Genomic DNA, 9,942 nt, shown 5'->3' on the forward strand with positions numbered 1-9,942 from the left:
TTTTCTTTTTCTTTTTTTTGGAGGGCAATTGGGGTTATGTGACTTGCCCAAGGTCACAGGCTAGGTTTTGTGTGTGTGTATGTGTGTGTGTGTGTGTGTGTGTGTGTGTTAAATGTCTGAAGCTGTATCTGAACCCAGGTCCTCCTGACTCCAGGGCCAGTGCTCTATTCACTGTGCCACCTAGCCGCCCCCTTGGGGCTATTTTCAACACCTTTGTGAGGCAGACTTTCAGCTGTATCCAGCCAACCAAAAAAAAAAAAACCCACCTCCCATCTAATCTGTATTTTGGATAGAATTTGCTTACCTCTCAACAGCAACTCTGCCAGACTAGCCTTATCTACAGTTAGCCCCAGAACCAGGCAGTTTACCCTGGTCCTTTACTGAACAAGCCGGGTATGGCAGCTGGCAGTCTTTATCCAACATTCTTGGCATTATCATTTCTTTCCCTATATCTCTGTGTAGGTGAGGACATCTGCATGCATGCATGTCCTCACATAGGTGTTAGCTTTGGACTGTGGAGATCTCAGCTCAAACCTCAGCTCTAACGCCTCCCAGATGTGTGACTTTGTGCAAATCGTTTGGACTCTCCTTGCCTCAGTTTTTTCATCTGTAAAATTAGGGTATTAATACTTTTATTCTTCTTTGCAGGGATGGGACAAGGAATGCGATTTATAAACATTAATTTATAAACTCTGAAGATGAGAGCTGTGATGAACCACATCAGAAGTCTAAGTTATTGTGAAGGTGATGGGGCACATAATGAGCTTGGCATTCTATATGACTCTCTCCTACTATACTTAGCTGTCCTTCTTACCTTAGGACCATGAGAAATGAGAAGGCACTTCATTTAAATCTTGCTCAAGTCTAACTTCTAGCCTTTGGGTCACTCTCAGTAGTCATGGAGAGAATCTGGTAGATACTTTCCTAAAGGCCCAGGTATGACAGATACCCCTTCCTATTTGGGCTCCACACTAACTTGTCCATTCATTCCTCAAGACTTAGGGACCATCTATCTGTCTTTCCCTGCTAGAAAGTTAGGGGGGATGATGGGGGAGGATATAGGGGAGGATGGATTGGGGGAAGGGGTATTCAATGGACTTGCTATTTTGGGGTGGAGGGTAGGGGAAAGATGGGGGGGAAATTGTAGCTCAAAATCTTGTGGAAATGACTGTTGAGAAGTAAAAATAAATGAATTAATTTTTAAAAAGACAGGGACCATCTAGTTCAACCTCTTCATTTTACAAAGTAGGAAACTGAGGACCATGGAGGTTGTAGTTGAGCCAAGGTCATACAGGAGGTAAGCAAATGAGCTAGGATTTGAACTCATAACCTCTGGTCCAGTATCCTTCTCACTATCACATACTGACTTTTCTCCAGATTACTGTTTAAAAGTTAGACTCAGCTCCTCCAGTCATGGCTCCAGTGGCTTGGGAGGAAAATTCTACCATTGCCACATAGTCCATTGTTGTCAGAACCTACAGGAGGATCTTGGAGGAGCAGGATTGAGTTACTAGGCGAACCTTCTTCTCAGGGTGTAAAGCCAAGCAGCTTTCCAGAGGACTGCTGCTGTGAACAGCTTCAAGGTTCTGATCACATAGTATAGTAAACTCTCTATTTATTCAGCAGTAAATTAAGGCAAAACATTCACAGAAATCAGAGTACAGTATTCACAATGTTATGACGTAACAACTTATCACTAAAATGGCCACATAGTTTTCACCAAAGTGGCCACATAGTTTTAAACAAAATATAGTAATTTAGTAGCTCAATCATTTAATAACTCAATCATTTAGTAAGTCCAAAATTCAATCATCCTTAAGGAGGCTTGTCTCCTTAATGGACACAAAGTACAAAGGTCAAAGTTCTCCACCCCTAGATCACATAAATCATAATCTTCTCAGTCAGCATCAGCTACCTAGGAAGAGATCTTTTCATCTTGACTCAAGGCTGGCTCTCAGCTTCCATGGTTCCTCTTCCATGGTCCCAGCTCCTGCCTGAATCTACATAACTATCACCTGGGTTCAAAGGCAGGCAACTCCCAGTTCCTTGTCCAGTTCCCATTCCATGTTGAAGTTCTCAGTGTCCAGTTCACCTCAAGTCCTTCACAGTTCCTGTTTCTGGGAAGACAAAGCTTAACAGAGTCACAATAATATTCATAAACATTGCCAGCACCATCATCAATTCACTATCTGCCTATGAAATCAACTCAGACCCACCAACAAGGTCTGAGATCTCAACACAAATCATCAACATAGAAATCAACAAAGACCCACAAACAAGGTCAAAGAGGTCAGCACAAATCATCAGTAAGGTTCCAGGACCTTCAAAACTCTCCTCCAGGACTTCTGTAAACAGACAACCAGAAAATCCTCTTTCAGGGCTTCCAGTAAGGTCCCAGGGCTTTTATAGAAAGTATCACAAATAAACATCAACACAGACAAAGCAGACAAACATAGAGTGCTGGATATCACAAGTTTTCTCCTTCACCACAAGAGCTCCCTTCTCAGTTCTTCTCAGTTCTGCTTAGTTCTTCTCAATTCTCTTTTCAGTTCTCAGTTCTTCTCTCTTCTCAGTTCTGCCACCACAAGTTCTGTTCTCAATTCTGCTCTTTCCAGTCTTGGCGTCTCCTTATATATGGTCATTAGCTCTTCCCCTTCCTGTTGCATCAGCAACAGGAGTTCACAAGTTCTAGGGTTCACAAGTTGTGGGGTTCACAAGTTCTGCTTCTCAAGAGAGACTTGATACAATCATGGGCAAGAACTGAAACAAGGTCTTAACTAGTCAATTAATTAACTAGCTGAAACAAGGTGTTAACTACTTCTTTGCTTGCCATTACACAGGGGTCCATTAAGACCTCCTCTTTCACCAGATCTTCCTCACAGAAGGGAAAGATAGTGGAAGGGTCTGTCTTCGGTTCTCTGCTCTTCTCTCTCAACACTCTCTTCTACTAAGTGGTTATTAATAATGGTAGCTTCAATTATTGCCTAAATTCAGATGATGAGGAATGCCATGTCCAGCCCTGACCTCACTGTTGAGTTTCCTTTGCTGGATCCTCAACCCTGACATGCTCACTAATCCTAAGTGTTGCCTAAGTCTTTGCCCTGGGCCCCTGTTTCTTTTCCTTCTATGGTTCTTTCTCATTTGGTGATCTTCTCAGCCCTTGTAGGTTCAATGCTCATCTCTCCAGAGATGATTCTCAGAGTTATGGATCTAGACCTACTTCATCTCCTGAGCACTTAGTCTCACATCACTGACTGCCTCTTGGACATCTCTGATGGATGTCCATCCCACAAGCTTCTTAAACTCAACAAGTCCCAAATGGAGCTCTTTCCCCAACCAAACCCAACTCCCTCCTTCCAAACCTTCCCATTGCTGCTGAGGATGCCACCATCCTCCCAGTCACACTGGCTCCCAACCTAGGGTCATCCTCAATTCCTCCCTCTCTCACCCCCACCCCCCATATCTATTCTGTGGTCAAGGCCTGTCCATTCTGCTATTGGAACTTCTCTCACACATGGTCTTCCCTGACACTGAGGTTTCCTTTAGGGACATCTTCTATTTTTCCAATGACCCAAAGTCCCCAAGATCCTTTCAATATGCTTAAGGACATATTCTCATTTACTGATTGATTATTGATGGATTCCGTTGCTCCGTGTGGGTTTTCTGTGATTAATTGGACCCCAGCTCTGAAACTCTCCTGGTTCTCATGTTTCTCCCCACCCCCCACTCGGGGACCTCCTAGTCACCTTCGACGCTGCCTTTTTCCTTGCCTGCTGTCCATCCCAGAGTCCTCGTGGCTCTCTCTTCAATGATCTCCATGCCCATCGTTTCCTTTCTGCTGCTTCCCTGCACACGTCATATTCTGCCCTCGTTGTCGTCCTCACTGCCGCCCATTTAGCCCAAGTCCTTTCCCATCCCCTCCCTTGCTTTGTTCATGCTCTTCCTCTGGCCTATCATGCCTACTGTACTCTCTTCTCCATTAATCTAAGTCCAGTCTAGCCCTTAGTGCTTTGGGGGGGAATATCAACAGAAGCATCAATGATCCCGACACTCACTTCTTCCTTCTAGTCAACTCAGCAAACATCTACTCTGTTCCAGGTAGCACACTAGGTGATGAGGATATAAAATAGAACCAATTAATCTACATGTGTGTAAGTGCCTTCCATGTGCCAGGTTGTGATGGAGGTACAAAGAGAGCCAATCATCAACAAGAATTTGTTAAGAACTGGTTATGTATCAGACAGTGCTTGGCAATGGATAGAAAAGCAAAAAATAACCGAAATTCCTGCCCTCGGGGAGTTTGTCATTTACTGGAGGGGGGGGACATGGTCCCAAATCAATACAGTAGAGGGGACTTTGTGGGGGGAGAGGGCACCAACTCTGGGCAAAGGGGAGACGTGGATCCTGGAAGGTTTCAGAGAGAAAGGCTGAGCCTTGGAGAAAGAGGAGGATTGTGACTCAGAACTGAGACAGAAGGGGCTTCTGGATGGAACGAAGGCATGTGCTCCCAATTGCCCAGTTCTGATCGACAACTTGGCAACTTTGGGGTGGGCTTCCAGCCCTTGTTCCCTAAGCATCTTGGGCTAGGAGCTGATGAAGCACCCCCAATTGGCTACTGAGATGGAGAAACTGAATACCCAATGGAGATTCAAAAACGTTGGACCTCCCTTCACCATCTTCTTTCTGGCTGTGAAGTATGAGGATTGCTTCAAGGATCTGTCACTGTATTTGGGGAAAGCAGAATGTACACAGATGAGAACAGTCACAAAACATTAAAAATAAATATGAAATTGAAAAGTAGCATAGGATCTTGGAGTCCAGAAACCTGGGTTTGAGTCTCTCCTCTATGTGACTTTGGACAAGTCACTTAACTTCTCATGCTCTAGACACACAGAGTATGAGTTTCAAAGGAGATTCTAACTTGTACTGGTGAAGAGAGTTTCCTTATACTGGAATCCCTTTTATGAACGAAATCACAGTTCTAGTCCCTATCCCTAATAATAATAGTAGTAGTAGTAGGTAACATTAATATAGTGCTTTAAGGTTTGTGAAGAAATTTATACATATTATCTCGCTCAATAATAAGTATTTTGATAGCTTAACACAGGCTAGGTTAGTGAGAACTGGTCAGAAATTTATGGGAATTCACTGGAAAGGGCAATGCCTTCAGCCTAAAGGATCAGAGTAGTCTCCCTAAAGGAAGGATTGGAGCATATTCCATCTAATCCCAAATCTCCGATTGGATGGGTTCTCAAAGACCATCTGTCATGCTTGAATCCAAACAAGTATTCTTTCTCTAATATCTCCCTCAAGGGGCTGCCCAATGTCCCACTCTGATGACTTCCCAAGTGGAAAAGACCGTCCCAAGGCCATCCTATGCCTCTTTGAGACAAACTCCCATCTTTGGGAGCTTTTCTACCAGATCAGGTAAAGAGAATATTGATGCTGAAACCTTTGAGTTGTTGGTGTTAGGTTTTTGATCAATCACATCTTCAGCCCAACCCAGACCTCCCCCTTGCTGCTCCTTTTCTTTCTAGACCAGTCTGTTGAGTCTGACACTGTTGGCCACCCCTTCTCCTCCATCCTTGTTCCTATCTGTTGAGTCTGACACTGTTGGCCACCCCTTCTCCTCCATCCTCGTTCCTCTCTGGGTTTTCATGGCATTGCTCTCCTGGTTTTCCTCCTGTCTCTCTGACCTCTCTTTCTCTGTCTCCTTTGCTTGCTATCACTTATTTTAATTGTGAGCATCACCCAAAGTTCTGTCCTAGGCCCCTTCTCTCTCTCTCACCTCATCAGCTCCCATGAACTATCATCTCTATACAGATGACTCACACATCTATGCATCTCGCTCTGGTCTCTGCCAGGAGATTGATTCCTGAGCCATTAATTTCCTATGAAACTGGATAGCCTAGAGACATCTAAAAGTCAACATCTTGATAACAGAGCTCCTCATTACCCCTCCTTGTGCCCCCCACACCTTCCCTTCTTGTGAATGTGTCTGTATATCTCCCAGTCACCCAGACCCCAAACTTTGGCATGATCCTCAGCGCCTCACTCTCCCCTTCCCCCCAAATATCCAAATCAGTTGCCAATTTTTTGCCATTTCTCCCTCCATAATACTTCATGCTTTGGATCCCTTCTCCCCACTGCCACAGCTGCCATCTTGGTTCAGGCCTCATCACCTCTCACCTACATTATTGCAACAGCATCTAATTGGTCTCTGTCTCCAGTCTCTCCCCAGTGTAGTGCTTCCTACATGTTATGGCCAAAGGAATGTCCCTTAAGCTCAGCTCTGACCATGTGACTTCCCTACACAAAGGACTTGCCTGGCTTCCTATTGCCTCTAGGATCAAATTCAAAATCCTTTGTTGTCCTTTTTAAAAGCCCTTTACAACCTATCCCCAACCTACCTTTCCAGCCTCAGTGGATGTTAATCTGCCTCCCACACTCCACCAGCCGGCCAAACCAGTCTTCTTTCTGCTCCTTGAACAGGACACTCCATTTCCCATCTCTGTGCCTTTGAACAAGTTGTCCCCAAGCCTGGAATTCACTCCCTCCTCGACTCTGTCCCCCAGAGTCCCCTTCAAGTTGCAGGGCAGGCACCATCTTCTGCGTGAAATCTTTCTTCATCCTCCAGCTGCTAGCACCGCCCCCCCCCCCCAACCTACTCTATGTTGAACTATTTTGCATATATTTGTATTTAAATATTTATGCTTTATATATTTGATATCTATTTGTTGTATCCTTAATGAGAATGTCAGCAAATAGGGATAGTTTCATTCTTTGTCCTTGTATCCACAGTGTCTAACGCAGCAGTGGTGCTTAATAAATGCTTATTTGATCGACTGATCTTTACCCGATAGTCCTCAGTTCTAGATTCCACCTCCCATGAAATACTTCACCTATTGCCCTGGAGACCTGGGCTTCTCCTTCGTGAACTTCTCTATTTCTAACCGGGGAAAGAAGTCAATCAATTATTTTAGGACTCCACCAATCAAAAGCTTTACTCTGTGGCTACCACTCACCCACCTAATTGCGGTATAACTGCCCCGCCCCCCTCCCCACCCCCTTAGAATGTAAATTCCTTGAGGTCGGGACTATCTATAAATTTACATTTTGTATCCCTAATGCTTAACACAATAAGATTGTGATAAATGCTTTTTCATCTGTCCTTGCATTCCCCCATCTTTCCTTGTGTCCATTCCTCCATCCCTCCAGCCAGCCAGTCATCCCTCCATTCCTCTTCCATTTGTCCATTCCTCCATCCATCTATTTCTAAAAGTGATCCCTTACATGCAGCTGGGGAGCCTGCCTGGGGTTTGATCAGCTTGACCTCAAAGCTGGCTCAGAGGAGATCTGTTCTAGCAACAAGGTTCCCCTTGCCCCTGCACTGTACCTCTCAGTTGCACAAGAGTTGTCTGTCCCGTGACTAAGAAAGCTGCCTGGTCCCTCCCTCTTCCCTGCCCTCTCCCTGTCACCCCAGGTGACAGCCCTTTGGGTATTTGTCTTTTGGATAAGCATGTTAAAACAAACCCAGGACAAGCAGTACCTAGAGAGTCCTCGGTTGAGGGCATGAGGTCTTAGGACAATTGGCCTGACGCCATTTGAAAGGCTGAGGAGGATGAGGATATGCCTTCCTCCCCACCAGGACACAGAGACTCCAGGACAGTGTTGCTGGGGAGTAGGAGGAAGACACAGGGCAGGACAGTGGAGATGCCCCTCCCATCCCCCAGTCCCCGGCTATTTGGCACCTTCCTATTTTAGCTAATTATTCTGGCTCACTAGTGCCAATGAAAGCAGAGGGGTCCACTGCGAGAAGATGAGGTGAGGTGAGCTGGGCAGAGCTCATTGGAGTGTCTGATGGCGGCTGTGGGAAGAAGCAGCCTGTGACTCCTTCCTGGCTTAACTGACTGTTCTTGTTAGCTAAGAGCATGATACGGCAAATCTGGAGCTGGCCTGGAGGCAGGAAGAGCCGAGTTCAAGTGCTGCCTTTGCCACCTGTTGGCTGGGTGACCCTTCTGTGCCCTGATCAGCTCTGGAAGCTGCAGAGCAGATGCAGAAGCACGTGGATAGAATGAAATTATAGGCCTTGTGGAAAAAAAAAAGTCTTGCTAATTAGGTGCTAAACACTGTTGTTTCTGTGCTGCTGACAGACCTAGAAGACTGTTAATGTATTCTAACTTTAGTACCCTGGGCCAAAGCCCCTGTGACCTTGTCCTAGTAAGGCTCTAGGTGGTGTAGTGAGTAGAGCACAGGGCCTGGACTCAGGAAGACCTGAGTTCAAATCCGACCTCAGACACTTCCTAGCTGTGTGACCCTGGGCAAGTCACTTTCCTCCTGTTTGCCTCAGTTTCCTCATCTGTAAAATGGGCTGGAGAAGGAAATGGAAAACCTCCCCAGGATCTCTGCCAAGAAAACCCCAAATGGGGTCATGAAGAGTCAGACATGACTGAAAAATGACTGAATCACAAATGCTGGGCCCTGAAGCTTCCCTGCTCTCTAGTCTCACTTGCCAAAGAAGGATGCTACAGCCCTCAGAGACTTCCCTGAGGTGTCTCAGAACTGGGGGGGAAGGGAGGGGAGGCTGCTAATGAGCTAATGAACTCAGCTCTGCCATTTGCAAGGTCTAAGAAGCTGAGAGAGCAAAGACTGAGGCTGAAAGTAACCTCTGACTTTGCCAGATCTCCCCTCCTGGTCCCTGGGGGAGGGGGAGGGTTAGCGCTAAGCCAAATTGCAAAGTCAGCACTTTTGTCTTGGCCGTTCTTCCACCTCCCTTTCCACACCTCTCTCCTACCTCCAGGAGGCCTCTGGTCCCCAGATTCCCAGGCATTCAGGGCTCCTCTGCAGACTAGAGACCCCCACTGCAATGCTCCACCCTAATCTTTCCCCTCCAGGTACACCGCCCCCATGCTCTGAAGTCCACAGAGAAACTCTCCTTCCTTCTGTGTGTTTGAACTCCTGTCAACATTAAGAGAAAATGAAGTTGATCTTGGCCTTGGACTAATTTGCACTAAGGTGTATGTGACTAATAGACCAGCAGGCACAGATTATTTGCATTTGAATTAATTTGCATTTTAAAAAGGATTCTGGGTAATCTAAAGGACTCTTTGCTGTGGTGGTGGTTGTTGGGTAATTTCAGACTCTTCATGGCCACATTTGGGGTTTTCTTGGCAAAGATACTGGAATGGTTGGCCATTTCCCTATCCAGTTCATTTGACAGATGAGGAAACTGAGGCCAACAGGGTGAAGTGACTTATCCAGGGTCACACAGCTAGGAAGTGTCTGAGATGGGATTTGAACTCAGGGAGATGAATCTTCCTGACTCTAAGCCCAGTGCTCTTCCGCTAGCTTACCCTCTTTCCTGGGAGGGAGGAGGAAAAAAGAGAGATTAGCTGGGCTCCTGGAAAGGAGGTGAAAGCTGCTGCTCTTCTCCACTGACCCAAGCCCCAAGGGCTTCCTGTGTGGGCCCTGATGCTGGCCCAGTCCAACTCCTTCAGTGGGAAGGGCAATACCCACCACATGAAGGACACGGACAAAGGTAACCCACCATAATTCAAGCACAGTCTCCTGGACCCACCATCCTTTTTGTCCTGGATGGAAGTGGGCGTGCCAGTCTGGACATGGCTACTTCCCAGAACACCCAGGCCTCAGGTACCTTCTGTTGGAGAGATGGAGGGGTGAGCTACCTGCTTATCCAGAAGGCAGGTAGATGGCACAGTGGATGACTGGGCGTGCAGCCAAGAAGACTCATCAGTTCAAATCCGGCCTCAGACACTTACTAACTAATGTGACCCTGGGCAAGCTCCTTCACCCTGATTGCCTCAGTTTCCTCATCTGTCAAATGAGCTGGAGAAGGAAATGACAAACCAGTCCTGTATCTCTGCCAAGAAACCCCCACTTGGGGTCACAGTCAGACACAATGGAACAACAGATTGATCTGAG

At 46.3% G+C, this 9,942-nt stretch overlaps 1 long non-coding RNA gene across 1 annotated transcript; it reads right to left on the minus strand.

Moving 5' to 3' along the window:
* Positions 1–1,596: 1,596 nt before the first annotated feature.
* On the minus strand, positions 1,597–7,419 carry LOC138162060 (uncharacterized). Its single transcript, XR_011168522.1, has 2 exons — positions 6,411–7,419; positions 1,597–2,117 (listed from the first exon to the last, which is right to left on the minus strand). It is a non-coding gene; the product is annotated as an uncharacterized lncRNA (long non-coding RNA).
* Positions 7,420–9,942: the final 2,523 nt, after the last annotated feature.

The sequence above is a fragment of the Petaurus breviceps genome, unplaced genomic scaffold (assembly GCF_028583685.1).
Source record: "Petaurus breviceps papuanus isolate PSGF00001 unplaced genomic scaffold, PetGlider_PUasm1.0 186, whole genome shotgun sequence".
Lineage (NCBI taxonomy): Eukaryota > Metazoa > Chordata > Mammalia > Diprotodontia > Petauridae > Petaurus > Petaurus breviceps.